General features: G+C 46.0%; 1 protein-coding gene across 1 annotated transcript in view; it reads left to right on the forward strand.

Moving 5' to 3' along the window:
* The window catches only part of LOC144138793 (cytochrome P450 3A14-like), a 67,036-nt gene that overhangs the window by 6,197 nt on the left and 42,231 nt on the right, over window positions 1-18,608 (forward strand). The gene's annotated exons all lie outside the window — the stretch shown is intronic.

Below are 18,608 nucleotides of genomic sequence, written 5' to 3' on the forward strand. Positions count from 1 at the left end.
AGTTTAGGGTAATCCATGCAGGGTAATCCAGGGTTGTCCTCATCGAGCTTCGAGACATTGTTTTAACAATGGCTAACGAAGGAATCCTGGCTGGACACCTGGGAGTTAAACGAACTCTGGACCGCGTGCGTGAGGAATTCTACTGGCCTGGTATGCAGGGAGACACAGCACGATTTCTGAAGTCCTGCGACATCTGTCAGCGGACTGTACCTAAATGTCTAGTAGGCCGCGTGCCACTAAGGGACATGCCGTTATCGAGACAGCGGTCCAGCGCGTTGCCATCGACGTAGTGGGGCCGCTCTCCCCCACCACAGAGAACGGCAACCGGTATGTGCTAACGATGGCGGACTTCGCGACCCGCTACCCCGATGCCGTGGCGTTACCAAGCATTGATACAGAAAGGATCGCTGAAGCGCTTCTCCAGATGTTTGCTCGAGTGGGATTTCCTCGAGAAATTGTCAGCGATCGGGGTAAGTCCTTCACATCTGGACTTATGAAGGAGCTCACCCGTCCTCTTTCAGTTGCACAACTGCCCACTACACCGTACCACCGAATGGCTAACGGGCTGGTTGAACGATTTAACAGGACGCTAAAGCAAATGATAAGGTAGATGTGCCAAGAAACTCCTAAAAACTGGGACCGCTACTTGGGACCACTGCTGTTTGCCTACCGCGAGGTGCCCCAATCTAGCTAGGGTTTTGCACCGTTCGATCTCCTGTAAGGCAGACATTTCCGAGAACCGATGGCTATACTGAAGGAGCTTTGGACAGGAGAGAACGTAAACCCTGAGGTCAAGACATCGTATGCATACGTCGCCGAGCTTCGTCAGAACCTGGAAGACACTTGCCGACTGGCACACGAAGAGCTCCAGAAGGCGAAGTTGGCGCAGAAAAAGTATTACAACCGAAGGGGGAAGGCACGTCACCGCGCCGTTGGTGACAAAGTTTAGCTTCTGCTCCCAAAGGACAATAATAAGTTAATCTTCACATGGAAATGTCCGTTCAAGGTTTTGGAAAGGCGCAACGAAGTCGATTATGTGATTGATCTTGGAACCCGGACGAGCCTTATCCACATCAACATGTTGAAGAAATATGAAGAGCGGAAACCGTCTAAGCAAGATCCACAACATGTTTCCGTCGCCCTTAGATCCGACGAAACTGAAGGAGGCGACGTAACGTGTGTCCCTCTAAGACAAAATGAGTTTTACAAGGATGTGGACGTTTCGGCGGCTCTGACTCCCCAACAATCCGCGCAGGCATGTACGCTTCTGTCTTCTTACCAGGAAATCTTGTCAGACCTCCCTTGGAAGACAGGCCTGGTTCACTGCAAGCTGCGCCTTACAACAGACAAACCTATTCAAGTGCGGCAGTACCCGATTCCATTTGCAATACAAGAGTCCGTGGAAAACCAGGTGCAGGAAATTCTGCGAATGAGTATTATTGAGCCTTCAGAGTCGCCGTACCAGTTTCCCATCTTGCCAGTAGACAAAAAAGATAGAACAATAAGATTCTGCATTGACTTCAGACAACTCAACCTTGTCTTTGTCGCCGACAACCAGTTCATACCTAGAGTAGACATGATGTTTGCAAAGTTGGGAAAGAGTCGGTTCTCTTCGAAATTTCACTTCAATAAGGGCTATTGGCAAGTGCCCATGGATGAGGAATCGAAGCCATTCACTGCCTTCGCTTCTGCCTCGGGACTATACCAGTTTCGGTTCATGCCGTTCGGCATCAAGACTGCCCCAGTGGTTTTACATGCGTAAAGTGGTTGGTGGTCTTCCACATACCTACCATTAGTTCGATGACGTTCTCATCGCTACCGAGACTTGGGCGGAACACCTCGAAGCCCTTGAGACATTCCTCAGGAGGGTACAGAAGGCGGGCCTCACGATTCGACCTAGAAAAAGCGAAGCACGCTTCTCCTCAGTAAACTTCCTGGGACACATCGTTGGCCATGTTGTACGCCCGCAAGCAGATACGCTCCAAAAGGTTCACGACGCCACACGACCGACGACAAAGCGGCAGGTGCGGTCTTTCCTCGGCATTACGGGCTATTACCGGCAGTTCGTGCCAAACTACGCTCAAGTATGTCAACCCTTGACGGAGCTGACTCGCATGCGGCCACCCAACAGTCTCATTTGGGGCGACAAGGAACAAACAGCGTTTGACACTCTTAAGGAACTGTTGTCAACCTATACTAAAAGCGCCGGGCTTCACCAAGCTTTTTGTACTCCGAACAGATGCGTCGTCCACAAGCGTTGGCGCAGTCTTCATGCAACAGCATGCGGATTTTCTTCATCCAGTAGTCTACGCGAGCCGTCGTCTCTTGCCTCGGGAAGCATCCTACTCCACTGTGAAGAAAGTGGCATTGGCGTTAGTCTGGGCGATTAAGAAGTTCCACATATACTTATATGTAAAGCAGTTCATCCTACAGGATGACCACCAGCCTTTAGCTTATATACACTCCGCAAGACACATTAACAGTCGCGTACTTCGCTGGAGCCTCACAATAATGACGTAAGACTTTATAGTGAAGTACGTGAAGGGCAGTAAAAACGTAGGTGCAGACAAGTTGAGCCGATTCTGAGCGGAGTGAGTTTTTTTTTCTCACGTTGGATTACCTTTACTGGTGTTAGCGACTGCCTCAGACTTTTATTTCGAAGACTGTTTCGAATGGTACTCTTGTGCTGGTGCTAGTGGTGCTAGAATGTCTGACACGACAGAGCGTTCTTCAGTGTGATACGTCTCGTCGCTGCCGTGGTGACATTCTGTGCCGAGTTTTGTTTATCCTAAACAAACCTGTCGGGAAGGGGGGTGAATGTGATGATTGACGTCCCCGGGTCGCGAGAGTGCGCCAGGAGACGACGGAGGCGAGCCGGCGGAGGAAGGGAAGACGACGACGAGCGGGACCACGCGGGGGGAAGACGCACGAGAGGGCAGGCTGCCGGCAGTGACGAGCGACGAGACAGCGCTGGAGGAACGGGCTCAAGGATTCCTCGGCAGGTGGTTCGAGGTCAAGCCAGGAGCGCGCTTGCGCTGTGCGCCGAGAATCGTCCCGGGAGCTGTTCCGGGGGCCCTCTGCTGCAACGCGGAGTGCCTGTTCCCGCTGGCGTGATCCCGAGGCGTGTTCTGGGCCAAGATTCCGGGCGAGGCCTAGAGTGGCTAAGCACGAGCGCAGGCATCGACAGTCTGTACCTGCGACCACTGCATCTGAACAGGCGACGTTCCACGGACGTTCCACACGTTCCATCGACGTCATCCCGCCCAGCGTCGAATAGACTGGAACGTGAGCGTGTCCCCTCGTTTTTCCCTTCCGCGCGAACTTTGGTTCGGACTTGTGTATTAGTTTTTCCTCCGCGTTGCGCGTGTGCGACATTTTGTTATCGTTCAAGTTCCTAGTGCATTACTCTAGTGTTTGTGTGTCTGCCAAAGAATATACGTTTTTTTTTGTTGTTGTTGTGCTGAACCCATGGCATCACTTGTCGTTGAACCTCCTCCGCGAGCCACACGCCCGCCTGCTAACACGTGGCCTCACAATGAGATACTGTGGGAATTTGGGGAATGCTTCCAGCACAAGTGCTGTACAAGGGATGGTCAGCTACTTTATATGATAAAACCAAATGAAAATGTAAGCTTGCTACACAATATAACTGTTATATTTTCACCCCTGGCGTCACTGGCTTATGGCCGCGTGGTCTGGAGCACTAGGTTTGTTGTTTTGCAAGGCCCAAGTTCCCATTCCCGATAGCGCATTTTTTAAAGTTGGTATCATCGTTTCTGGGCAGTTTTTTCTACACTGAATTCGCTATTTTCCCGCTTTAATATTCATGGCTCCACGAGGGAGTTCGCCGAACGCATGCACAATGACACGGACGCGCTGGCGAGCTATCGATGGCGTGATGTTGCGATAAGCACCGAGAGCTTGAGGGCAAAGTCCTGAATCAGTCAACTCTTGGCCTGGTGCGAATGCGCCTCTTACGATAGAGGCACGAGTCAGGAAGGCTTCAAGGATGGCGGAAAAGTGAATCGCACTTGAGGACTGCGGTGACACGGAAGGCGCTCATCCACTGCGTACGGCTCGGCTAGTCGTTCTTACGATTCCAAGCCGTGCTGGTAGGCTTAACTGACGCATTTTACAGCCGAAAACGTGGCAGAAGCGTGGTATGCTGATTACTGAGATATCGAGAATGCCCAACAAAAGATAACGTCGGATACCAAGCACGTTGTTTATCAGAACCGAAAGTGAAACTGGTTTGGATGGTAATCTTGTACATCGTCCGACCACGTAGCACCTTTTACTAACGTCACTGGTGTTAGTTTGTGTGGCCAGCGCGAACCGCGCGTGGTTATTTTTATTCTTTTTGGCTTTACAAAATAAATACCGTCTCATCGTCCAGATAAACGATGCAAACTGTGTTTATTTGAGCCAGTGTAAACAGTGCAAGCAAAAACAGAACCTTGTCAAATTTACTTCACTGTCCGTTTAAGTAGTCACGCGTTTTCTCATAATACTACGAATGTTACAGTGCATAAATGATACAGAAGGTGCGACATTCGCACTGCCCGTGTTGACTCCCTAGTTTTCGACCCGTACCCGAGATAATGATTGGGACGCTGCGGGGAAGTCTGCGGGCGCCCGCACGTCTGTGCTACTCGCCAGGTGGTTAGCTGTTTGTGACGACGAACATTCAATAGATTTGCCGCCTACAGAGTCGTACGTATGCGTTTGTTCGTTTATAACTAGCTTGTTGAATCGAAGTTGAAATTGGGGCAAATCGGGTAGGCCTTTTTCATAGTCCAAAAGCTTTTTCGTAAATTAACGTGTAGAGGCGGACCAATTCTCACTGACAACAACGTGTTTTTCTTTCAGTTTCGCTCGAGCGGCAAGAATCTAATCGTTATTTCGAAACTTTTAAATTTGACAATAATTGCACGGCCAGTGTTTGGCGAGTGTTAACTGGTGGGATAGTTGGTACTGAGACATTATCCATGTACAGCCCACAGCAACAGGACGTAAGAAGGAATGCAGACACATCGCTGACTGTCGCTTTAAGTTTTTATAGGAATTGGTGAGTGTATATACCACCAAAACAACAACAAAAAAATGACGTTGCAGCTGCTAACCTTTTCTTAGTGACCGCCAGCCAGATATCCTAATTTCTTATCCTATAGCACTACAGAAGGCTTGCTAATACATTTGTTTTGACGCCGATGAATTTGAACGGCCTCGATAATTTCTCCGGTAGACTTCGCGGCACCGCTACCTATCAGGCTGAACTTACCATACAGTGGTTTGCAACCGCACTGTTTACAATAACAGGCGAGGTGTCCTGTCGCCACAAGCTTCTCGACATTGTTGTCGTGTTCTCGCAGCCTGTCATTTATGCACCTTCCTCATTGGCTAATCTAGTTTTGCGGCGATTACTTGTGCCGCAATCTCCCCGTTTTCCACTTTTCAGTTCACTTTTGTACACAAACGAACCAGTTTTTCAGTTGCCCAGAACACCACGAGTACGCTTGCACGATTGCCATTCTTTTTTGGTTATGCGCAGTGGCGTGAATATCGGGTGCGACAACCCTGTTTCTTCTTTTCCCCCTTATCTTGTCTGGTCAAAGAGTACAATGTGGTTTTTATTGCGGCCCGCTCCGCGCATGCTTGCTGCAACTGCTGATAAAACATGCGAGAGGCGACCTTCCTTGAGAAGGCGAGTGCACTCAGCTTCTGACTTACTCAGCCTGATTACCGTTTATGTGAACTCAACTTTTGTGCGCAATGCACTTCTTAAGCGACCCTGAACCTGCGTCCACCGGCGATGTCCACGCACGTGGAGATGGGCGCGCACAGCCTGGCCGCTGACATGGCACATACCCACGTGGGGGATTGGCCAAGAATCGGGCGTGAGAAGGGCTAATGCACCTGCTTAAAGAATTACTGACACGAAATTTCAAAGCTGAGATCCGCTCTAGCAATCAAGTACAACGACACCACAAATAGGTGTCTGTGAATAAATGCATATTTCTTTCTTTGTAGTTGTGTGTGTGTGTGTGATCTCTCTTTCGCGAACATTACCGAACCGCGCAAATTCAACTCGTGCATTCGCACTTTCACATTCTTCCCCTCGGGGAAATGCGGGGAATTTTTATTTCATGAGAGGATGATTCGTTCATTCAAAAAGAATGGCGCTTTTATTTGTTCCGCCTGCGTACCCTGTTAAGAGATATTTTTTTTTATTTTACCACACAATTTTGAGTACGCGATTGCAAGGAAGTAACGTTGTAAGAAGCTTTAGGTGTGTTGACGATTACTTGATTAGTTGAAGTTGTAGCAGTGACGATTTTCCTTCGCACGCGGCACAAGTTCTCAATGTATCTAGTGAGTGCTTTGCACTGCTTGAAGTAAACTACGAGATGCCAGAGCGCCAGTCGATCAGCTTTCCAGATGTAAAGCTTCACATTATTTATTCGTATACCTGCTGGGAATACGAGCCACAGATCAGAAACCACTCATATCTTATTCATACGCGCACTTAAAGCTCAACAAAAGAGGTAATAAGAAGTCGTCTTTTAACAATGCTTCACTAAAATCTTGTGCACAACGTTCTAAATTTCCATTCCGTTATCAGTGCACTCCCCTCTTACGGTTATCAGTGCACTCCCCTCTTACTCCCCTCCCATCTTTTATCAGCAGTTACAGAAAGATGCTTAGAGCAGGCCGCAATAAAAACCCACATTATATTCTAACGAAAGACAAGATATTAACAAAAGAAAAAAAAACGAGGCTGTCAACCCTGCATTTACGCCGTTGTGCACAACCACAACCTCAAAACGACTGGCAAGAGTGCAGGCGTATATGTGGTGTTCTCGGCTCCTGAAAAACTGATTTGTTTATGCACAAAAGTGAATTCAAAGAGTAGAAAACGCCGAGATTGCGGCACAAAACACCGCAATCAATTTGTAGCCTGCAGGGAAGAAGTTCTGTACTCGTTACCCTTGGTCTGCAAAAAAGAATAGGTGTGCCAATCAGGAAGATGCATAAACGACGGGCTGCGAGAACACCACGACAATGTCGAGAAGTTCGTGGCGACAGAACACCTCGTCTACCATTTTAAACAGTGCAATTGCGAACCCCTGTATGATGACTGCAGCCACATAGTTAATGGTCGTGAGAAGACTGCCACCGAAACTATCGAGACCTTTGAAATTAATTGGCCTCCAGGCAAATGTACTTGCACACCTTATCTAGGACTATTGCATAAGGAATTAGAATATCTGACTGCCCGTCAATGAGAAGAGATTAGTAACTTTAGCGTAATTTTTTCGTCTTTGCTTTGATGGTATATATGCTCACCTTTTCCAATGACACCTTCAGTCGATAGTCAGCGCTGTGTGTGCGTTCCTTCATTACATCCTTATATTGTGCGCTATGAATGCCTAAATTGTTTGAGAAATGTTCTAGGAAGAATAAAAATATGAAGGTATGTTTAATTACAGTATTACCACAGACGACTACGATATAGTAACATTAAGTAACGACAATAAAGTATTCAGGGTTTGATATCTACCTCTAAATAAAAGTACAGGGAAGCTTCTAGATGGCCCAAAAAGCATAATTTACTTCGCCAATATTAATAACTCGAAACTAACCTGCTTTGGTGATTTTATTGTAAACGTCCTATTAGGACAGTGGGATAATAACCTTTATTCGTCGACCAGAGCCTGGTGTAATGGGTATCGCCCCATAAAATGCAATTTTAGTCCGGGATTCTTTGACTTAATTGCACTGGGTGTCTGGCTACGTTCCCCACGTTAACCTCGATATCCGGGTCTGAAGTGACCAGGGAAGCCCTGCACTGCTGGAATGTGGGATTGGGAAGACGGGCAAATTTGGAATTTGTTGGCACAACCATACTATATGGTATAGGGTGCCATACTGGGTAGAGTAAGCGTAGAGGAAAGACTGTTGAGTCGGGAAAAGAGATGAAGGTGGGTGGTAGGGGGATGGTAGCTGTCTAGAGTTGCTTCCAAGTAGTAGACTCGTCTCAGGAGGGGTGCCAGTGTGGTGGCGGAGGCTGCAACGAGTTTGCCTGTAATGGTCGAAAATAGTGGGGTTGATCTAGAAGAGAACAATAATGCACTTAATCTGAATATTCGTCTTCGATCATCTGGGTTCGCTAATTTAATTACTACACTTACCCGAGTTACCCTCGCACGTTCATACGCCCGTGATATACTAATTACTGCACTAGCACTCCTGTCTCTACCGACATACCATTACTTATGATATTAGCGACCACTCCTAGGTTTTTATTACAGGTAAAAGGAAATTCAATGGTCTACTAATTGCCAGAGTGCACTCTCCTGTCTTCAGCTCAGGAACAATTGCATATGATTTTGCGATCACTTTCCGGTTTATATGATATGTGAAAGCAAAATGAACAATATAAATTCCCAGTGTGAGCTTCTTACGTTTCAATATATCTTTGACAAAGCATTCGAATAATTTAAGCAGGAGCTGCGAACGTATGATCTGAGAAGAGTCTTTGCTGATAATATTGCAGATACCGCTTATTCTACATAAATGAAACGTTTTACGCGTACTTACTCCAGACATTTTCCTATGAAGACAAGTAGTCGATCTATGAAGGTAAGGGAGCCGTTGGTTACGCAAAAATACCTTAAGCACATAAAAATTATCATTGTTCTCACTTTAATTTTTTGAAAACACAAGCGGAATAAAAACTAGAAGAATTTAAAGATATAAAAATCTAATTATTTCAGCCTTAATACAAGCGAAAATTTTGTACTATCACCGACTGTTTTCTGATATGTGCTAAAACAGCCTGATCCCGTCTGTAAGACTATAAATACCGTAATGGGAAGAAAGAAACATACCATGTGCCCTGATGCAATCGCTGTAACTAACGCAGAGTTACTTAGTGGAGTCCTTGCTGGCTATTTTAGCAAGTATTCTGTAGACGTTGATATAACCCCACCGTTGGCTCGCTTTCTTCAAACGTGGTTAATTACGACATAACGACTAGTATTTACTTTCAACCTACAGACGAGGCTGAAGTTGATGAAACTGAAGGAAATAAATGAATAAATATACGCAACTCCGGGCGGCACCTCGCCGCACTTGCTGGGCGATCTACGAGATACAGGGTTAGGTATGCCCTGTGACATTCGTCCACCCCAAAAACTGCTCCCGACACTCAATCCTTTCTAGGCACCTTCCCTGTGAGTATGGTGGCGTCATTAATCTGGCCTCGAACAGGCTTACACTTCAGAAGCCAGACACACCACACAGCTACCTCACGAGAAATTCCACTGCAGCAAGATTTGTGAGTGAACATGTGAAGATGCCTCCACGAGCCAGAGCTTTCTTACTCGCCAAAGTAAACACATTTTCTCATGATGCAGCAGTGCTTGAAACGAGTTACCTTGTTTTAGGGAAAGCAATAAGTGTCACTAGAGGACTAATGTAGATTCGTAAAGGACGCGCGCAAATTCTTGGCTGTAGACACGTAAACAGCACCACCGAATTTCTGACCGTCAGTGTAATTTCCGACCCCAAAAATCCACCTTCACAAGAACAGGCCGCTGTTTTGCACCTTGACGTTAACCCACAGTTTTCGGAACAGCAAATGAGTGAGTTGCTTGCTCTCATCGACAAATTTTGACACTTTTTTGCCACGCCGTCTAAATTTGGCCGTAGAGCAGTCAGTAAAGATAAAATGATCACGCATGATGCCAAGCCCCAAACTCGCCACTTCCATATAGAGTTTCTCCCAAAGAACGATAAACAATACAAAATCAGGTGCAAGACATGACAGATTGTCATGAAACTGTCTTAACAGCACCCGGGTCGCACCTGTAATGTTGGCGAAAACACATAGGTGGTAATTGCGGTTTTGCGCCAATTATTGATCCTTAAACAGAATAAAAAAGACCTGAACCCACTTCCCCGTATTGATAACACTTTGATTGGCGCTGCCATGCCCGGTACTTCTCTTAGACATACCTGAATCGCGGGTTCTGGCAGATTCAGGTTGACGAACGTAACCGATAAAACCGGGTTTTGTTAAATAACTCTAGACGGAATTTGTGAAATAAAAGTTTTGCCTTTGGGACTTTACAAGGCATCAGGAACATTCCAGCGCATCATAGGTACCGTTCGTGTGGCCTTAAATGACAGGCTTGCTTAGTTTTTCTGAACAACGTCATCATCTTTTCCCTAACATATGACGAACACGTACGACGACTTAGAGCAGTACTGAAGGCTTCCAAAACCACTTCCTTAACACTCGAAATAGAGGTTAAGGATACGACAAAGTGAAGTTTCTGGGGCACATTCATCGGCATCAAAGGCCTCACTTGTCACCCATGACAATAGCTGCCATTCGTGCGTTCCCAATACCAACTGACAAGTTGCCAATGAGAAGGTTGCTGGGCGTTGGCGCTTCCTGGCGACGCTGTGTACTATCTACTTTCGGATTTCAGCACCACTAGTTGATCTTACAACAGAACACGTACCATTTTAGTAGAAAGACGAGCAAAATCATGCATTCGAGGAACTCAACGCAGCTCTGCTGACAACTACTCTGTAGGAACCCTTTGACCAAGGCACTGAAACTGAAGCACACGTGAACGTGCGAAACACAGAAGTTCACGCTGTGCGTGTTCAAATTCAGGATGGTGTGAGCGTGTCACAGCTTAAGCAAATCGAACAAAGGCAGGGCAGAACTATTCCACCACAGCAAAGGGACGCCTTGCGGTCATCTGGGCACTCACGAAGTTCTGACCATATGTGTAAGCACGTTCGTTTCGACTGGGCGCCGATCACCGTTCACTGTGTTGGCGTGCTGAGCTCAAAGAACCGTGTGGGCGACTTCCTAGGTGACGCCTTCGTCTCCAAGAATTTGATATCACCATCTCCTACAAGCCGTGCCGCTAACACAGTGATGCGGACTCCCTGTCTTGCGCCCCCGTCAAATAAAAGCAGATTGACGTTGATGACGACAACACTTCCGGACATCGCCTAGGGGGGCGCCCGCTTTTCTGTAGATGAAATGACGTGTTACACGAAAAGAACTTTAACGCAGCCAGAAGATCGCGGATTCTCTTCGTAACAAACAGTTTTACTAGGCTTACGCAGATATAACCAGACGTTTACACTAAACGGTGTGTTTTACTAGAGGATGAGTGCCGTTTTCTAGACTAAAACATCCAAGTCAGCTACCACCAGAATTACATGAACGGCTTCTGGTTCTAATGCATACACTGATCATTGAATAATAAATGTGGTGACCCCCACTTTTTGTAATGTAGCGATGCGTGTTTTAACTACAGTTTTCAGACTTTTCTGACGTGTGGAAAAATAACGTCTCGCTTCCAATAGTATTGTAACGAGGTGGAAGACCCCAATGAGACGAACCGTGGTTCATTAGGAACTGGTCCATCCACAAGATGAGGTGAACGTATTTACAGTATGACCATGACGGTCATCAGAGAGCTTGCGCTTGCTGCGCTCACACATCTTCCTCTTCATCATATGCATTGCTGATGGGTCATGGCACCGGTTTGTCTGTCACGTCCCGTTACATCACCCCGCAGTCGAGGACGACTGTCGCGGTCGAGACAGAGGTAAGCCAAGGATTGGATGCGGATGAGCATTCCAATGAAGGTGTACAGTGACGAATCCCCTGCTGCCACGGATGACGATGATGGTGCCTGGCCCCGCAACAACGATGCTTTCAGTCGCGGTGAAGCGAGAACGGTCCTCGAGCACCATCGGGCGAAAGGGCGGGGGAACACATATTCGGCTTGCCTCGGTACGGCCCTTCTCGGCTGATCATCATTTTTTGTCTCTTGGGCTGGGGATACGTGGCGGTGAAATCTTCGTGTTCTGGCCTCAGCTGGGCTGGGTGTGCCCGGCGCGGCTTGAGATGGGAAGCTGGGGCTAGGATTGGGGCGAACCCGCACCCTGCACCAAATGTAACGTGGCGGAAGAGCTGATGAGACGAACCGTGGTTGATTAAGAACTGGTCTATCCAAAAGATGAGGTGAACGTATTTACAGTATGAACATGACGGTCATCAGAGAGTTTGCGCTGGCTGCGTACACCATACCTCGGCAAAGTTGGCGCGGCTGACTCAAACGCACTCACAATTTTTTTCTTCGAATCACCACTAACTCAAACTCAGACTCAATGCTGAGCAGCACATCTGCGCTCACTCAAACTCAAACTCACATTGAGCGCTAAACTCAGAACTCACTCGGACTCAAAACTCAAAATGTACTCAGAACTCAAAACGTACTCAAACTCAAAGTGTACTCAAACTCAAAGTGGACTCAAAACTCAAAATGTACTCAAACTCAAAATGGACTCAAACTCAAAATGTACTCAACTCAAAATGTACTCAAACTCGAAGGGAACTCAAAACTCAAAATGTACTCAAAACTCAAAATGTACTCAACCTCAAAATGTACTCGAAACTCAAAATGTACTCAAACTCATCATCATCATCATCATCATCACCAGCCTATCTACGCCCACTGCAGGGCAAAGGCCTCTCCCATTATTCTCCAATTACCTCGGTCCTGTGCCAACTGTGACCAATTTATCCCCGCAAACTTCTTGATCTCATCTGCCCATCTAACTTTCTGCCGCCCCCTGCAACGCTTGCCTTCTCTAGGGATCCACTCTGTTACCCTTAATGACCAGCGGTTATCTTGCCTTCGCATTACATGCCCTGCCCACGTCCATTTCTTCTTCTTAATTTCTACTAATATGTCTTTAACACCAGTTTGCTCTCTGACCCACTCCGCTCTCTTCTTGTCCCTTAATGTTACACCTATCATTTTCCGCTCCATTGCCCGCTGAGTCGTTCTCAATTTAAGTTGAACCCTCTTAGTAAGCCTCCAAGTTTCTGCCCCGTAGGTGAGTACCGGTAAGATGCAGCTGTCATAGACTTTCTTCTTCAGCGACAATGGTAGGCTGCTATTCATTATCTGAGAATGTCTGCCATATGCACCCCACCCAATTCTGATCCTTCTAATTATCTCTGCCTCATGGTTGGGATCTGGGGTCACAACTTGGCCTAAGTAGATATATTCGCTCACCACTTCCACTGCCTCGCCACCTATCTCAAACTGCTGTGCTGTCCCGAGGTTATTGATCATTACTTTAGTTTTCTGCATATTGATTTTCAGGCCCACGGTTCTACTCTGTTCGCCCAGTGCGGAAAGCATGCTTTGCAATTCGTCCCCCGAGTTACTTAGCAAGGCAACGTCATCAGCAAATTTGAGGTTACTGAGGTATTCTCCATTAACCCTTACTCCTACCTGTTCCCAATTCAACGTTCTGAATACTTCTTGTAAGCATGCTGTGAATAACATTGGAGAGATTGTGTCTCCTTGTCTGACACCCTTCCTTATAGGTATTTTTCTGCTCTCCCTATGGAGGATGATGGTAGCTGTAGACCCACTGTAGATATCCTCTAGTATTCTTACATAATGCTCATCTACCCCCTGGTTCCGCAATGCCTGAATGACTGCTAGGGTTAATAACTGCTAGACTCAAACTCAAAGGGAACTCAAAACTCAAAATGTACTCAAAACTCAAAATGTACTCAAACTCAAAATGTACTCAAAACTTAAAATGTACTTAAACTCAAAATGGACTCAAAACTCAAAATGTACTCAAAACTCAAAATGAACTCAGAACTCAAATTGGGCTGAGAACTCAAAATGAATTCAGAACTCAAATGGCCCCACAACTCTCTCATGCTAGGAATTTACCCGCGGTCAGATGGACTCTAATTTCATTAGCAGTCAGTGTTTTCCAATTCATGCGTGGTAAAAATATTACGGGGGAAATTCGTAAGCTCAAACTCTTGCATTCGCCACGACATGACACCGTAGCTCCTGTGAGGTCGGAAACAATTTTCGTTGCAGATTTAATACAGCTACACCTGCTGCTATACCGTAGCTCCGTAGCTATATAGCTGCTATACCGTAGCTCTACCGCAGCTCCTGTGAGGTCGGAAACAATTTTCGTTGCAGATTTAATACAGCTATACCTGCGCCGGTTAGAAGCAATTGTACGTATATATTGGATATCAAACTCTTGATGTAGGCTCCGTGTTCGTGTTCATGACAGAGGCGGTCCAGGCTCGATGGTGTGCTGGGTCCACAGGTCGAAACACGCAAGATTGGGTGAGGGTACGTGCGCTCACTGCTCTGTTCATTTATGTCGAAGCTGTTTAGGGTTACGGTTCCGTGCATTCTTGCTCTGCATCCTGAAAAAATGCCTTGTGTCAAAGCGAACTGTCCCCGCGAATCTCTGAAGCGCGAGGCGTTCATGGATATACCTTTGCTATTTTATTGCGTAGCATTCTTTGCCGAGTACACCCCTCCCCCTATCCCCGCCATGATCTTGTAACACCCTGCAGATATCACGGAAGTTCAACCTGTAATCATTATAAAAGCGTAAAAGTAAAGAATTGCTAAAACTAAATGTTAAAAATTTTAAAAAGAAATAAGAAAAATATCGATAATGGCAAACCGTGTAACAACACGGGAGTCATAGATTGTCTCAGATTGGGTGAAAATGCAGAGGGGTGTGGCGCTAAAGAATGTGGGGTATCAAATTGAGGGTCTCGAGGAGGGAAATCACGTGGGACAAACAAAACAGTGCCTCGTTGTTTGCTGAGGCACTTGTATTAGTTTTTATTAGCATTTGCTAGGTGGGATGAGCTCTCGTAGCTCGGAAAAACAACACGCTGTCGTTGTAAGCAATGACCGCCACCGTACAGTTTTATACAACCTCCATGCACCGTACCCAGCTGTTAACGCATGCACGCGTGTGTGAGAGTGTGTGTGTTTGAGAGAGTGTGTGAGTGACAGAGTGAGAGAGTGATAGAGAGAGTGAGCGAGAGAGAGTGCGAGAGGGTGAGTGAGAGTTAGAGAGCGAGAGTGTCTGAGAGTGAGAGAGTGTCAGAGAGCTTGAGTGAGAGAGTGTGAGAGTGAGAGAGAGCGAGTGTGAGAGAGTGTGAGAGTGAGAGAGTGTGAGTGAGAGAGTGGGTGAGAGACTGAGAGTGAGAGTGAGAGAGAGTGTGAGTGTGTGAGAGTGAGAGTGTGTGAGAGTGAGAGTGTGAGAGAGTGAGAGTGAGAGTGAGTGTTAGTGGAGTGAGAGTCTGAGAGTGAGTGTGAGTGTGAGTGTGAGAGTGTTAGTGTAAGTGTGAGTGAGTGAGATTGTGAGTGTGAGTGAGAGTGAGTGAGTTTGTGAGTGTGAGTGAGAGTGAGAGATTGAGACAGTGAGAGAGTGAGAGTGTGAGAGTGACAGTGTGAGAGTGAGTGTGAGAGTGTGAGTATGAGTGTGAGAGTGTGAGTGAGAGTGTGAGTGAAAGTGCGAGTGTGAGTGAGAGTGAGAGTGTGAGTGTGAGTGGGAGTGAGTGTCAGAGTGAGAGTGAGAGTGTGAGTGTGAGTGAGAGAGAGTGAGAGTGTGAGAGTGAGAGTATGAGTGTGTACCTTTTGCCGTGTACCTTTTGCTATATCCTCATAATTATAACCAGCAAGAATTTTTATATTTGTCCCACGTGATCCCCCTCGACGAGACCTTTAATTGGATACCCCACACACCCTAGCAGGGACATATAGAATTCATAGCAGTCAAACTAACCATGACTCTCATGACTGTAACCAGGACGCATTATTTAAGTGTCCGACGTGTCTACCCTAACTGGAACCTTCACTTTGACGCCCCACATGCTTCAGCGGCCTCACCTTGAATTTAACCCAATCTATGACTCATAATGACTATCTCATGATTCGAAATACGAAGCCTATTTTTATTTGTACCACGTGATTCCCCTCGTCAAGACCGTAAATTGAGGTACCCTACACGCCCTAGCGGGGTCACTTCGAATTTTACCCCAATATAAAACTCACCATGACAATCTCATGGTTATAACCAGGAAGCATTTCTGTATTTCTCCCACGTGATTCCGCTAATCAAGACCATTAATTTGATACCCATCACATCCTAGCGGAATCAATTTGAATGTTAAACCAATCAATGACTCAACATGACTATCTCATGATATAGCCCTGCCACATTTTCGTCCCACGTGATTTCCCTTATCGGAACCTTCAATTTGATGCCCCGGACACCCAGTGGCATCATTGTGAATTTTAACCTAATTTATGACCCATTTTGGCTATGTCATAATAATAATCAGGAAGCACGTCATTACCCTCATCGAGACCTTTATTTTGATACGCCACATGCCCTAGCGTCATGAACTTGAATTTTAAGCGAATCTATGACTTACCATGACTACGTGATGATATATCCATAACGCATTTTCGTCCCGAATGATTCCCCACATCGAGACCTTGAATTTGATTCCCCACATGCCCTCGCAGCGTCATTTCGAATTTTAACCCAATCTATGAGTCATTATAACTGCCTGAGGACTACAATCAAGAAGCATTTTTTATTTACCCCGCGTGATTCCGTTAATCCGGACCTTTCATTTGATACCTTACACGCCTTAGCCTCATCAGTTTCATTTTTCACCCAATCTGATGTGGTCATTATTCTGTCTTAAGGGGCGCTGCCCAGTCGATTCAGCTAATTCATTTGAAACAGCAGAAAGGACAGCCCCCGCCCCCATTTCCCCCCGGCTCTCACCTCTTCCTTTGTGACCCCTAGTATATCAAGCCGTTAACAGTAGCAGGCGAACAGCAGCACGCCAGCGCCGCCGTGTGCTTTCCCACCACCCTTTCCCACGCTCTTAGTGGATCCGTCAGGTGGAAAAGTTAACACAACCCTTTTTTATGACGTCAGCAGCCAATTATCACTCACGCGCCCACCCGCGAAAATTAGGTATACAGCAAGTGCTTATGGCCATGAAAATTCAATAAGAAACTAAAAAAAATCCGACACCCCTCCCTCCCAACCGATCATGCAGATCACTATCGGTGCCGTACCTGCAGGTAACCTGAATTCCGAGCCCACAGTGACGCATAAAACTTAACATCCAACCATAGGCTAGGCTACTCATATGTACTCAAACTCAAAATGGACTGAAAACTCATATGTACTCAGAACTCAAAATGTACTCAAAACTCAATATGTACTCAAACTCAAAATGTACTCAAACTCAAAATGTACTCAGAACTCAAAATGGACTCAAACTCAAAATGTACTCAGAACTCAAAATGGACTCAAACTCAAAGTGAACTCAGAACTCAAAATGGACTCAAACTCAAAATGTACTCAGAACTCAAAATGGACTCAGAATTCACTAGGTCTCAGGCATACTCAAACTCAGTCGGGATCACTCGGCTCAAACTTACTCAAGCTCAAACTCACCATGCCACACTAGCCTCGCGCTCACTCAAACTCAAACTCACGCGTGAGTTTGAGTCCAAATGAGTCTGAGTGAGTGCACTCATGAGTGAGTTCGCCGACCTCTGGCGTACACAGACATCTTTTCATCGTCGCAGCCATTTGTATTGGAACGTGGCTCCAGATTGTCCGTCACGTCCCGTGATAGTATATTCATATTTGTTGTCTACATATACATGGAACTGCGACAGGCTGGAGGCAGGTGTTTTTGTACTAGCCACATGTGTCCATTAATATAATTTAAACAAGGCACATGTAAGACAATGGCCAAGTGTTGTTTCTTCTGCCTCCCGTACGAGTGTCCTGACGTACCTTCACTTTACAGCCATCACTGGTTCAAGTTTTTTTTAGGTTTTGTTTTGGTTAAAGCAGTCGACTGTCTAATGGCTTTTACAACCTAAATAGAAAATAAATGAATCTTTAAAATACGCGTTACTCGTGAAATAAAACAGGTATCTCAAAATGTATACTTAAAGCGATGACCTTACGATTTATAAAAGCGCAACTGGAATGGATAGGTGGATTTAGCGAATGACTTGTTATATGGAGGAGTCGAAGCGGACGCCAGTTTAGAACCACCGTCGGTCACCAGATAGCGCTAAGATCTCGTAATGTTGATGTAGATTTCTGGACTGGATATCCTGACACCCTGTGCAGTACGGTATTCTGTTTCTGAGAGGCTGTGCAAATAATTAGGGCAGTTGTACTTGCAACATTGAAAAACCTCGGAGTGACTCTTTATTTCCACCATTTGTTAGCTAAATTTCAAGTTACGGTGAGGGCACAAAGTATTGCCTGCAAGATAGCGTATTTATACTATTTAGGTATAATACATCTCTCGTTGAAACCAAAGGAAGTATTCCGTAACGACAAAGTTGAAATTTCGTGCTAAAAAGAACCAAAACGTTTTCTTACACTACCTTCAACAACTGTAAAAGTGCCCTTACCTGTGCAATGCAATGTATTACTACCACAGTATTACGCTTGTAAAGCTATACGAAAAAATGCGCACCACGGATATCTGTTCCCACGGTAAAAGTACCATAACCCGCAATCTCTCTTTACACATACCCTTTGATGAGATGTATTTTTAGGCCTAGATTGCAGCAACGTCCCCGTGAGTTTTTTTGCTGTCAAAGTTTTTTTTTTCAAGTAAAACAAAAGCCACTTTAGTACACCTTGTAACGATGTAT

This window comes from Haemaphysalis longicornis, unplaced genomic scaffold, assembly GCF_048455015.1.
Source record: "Haemaphysalis longicornis isolate Haplotype H1 unplaced genomic scaffold, Haemaphysalis longicornis Haplotype H1 scaffold_5, whole genome shotgun sequence".
NCBI classification, from domain to species: Eukaryota; Metazoa; Arthropoda; class Arachnida; order Ixodida; family Ixodidae; genus Haemaphysalis; species Haemaphysalis longicornis.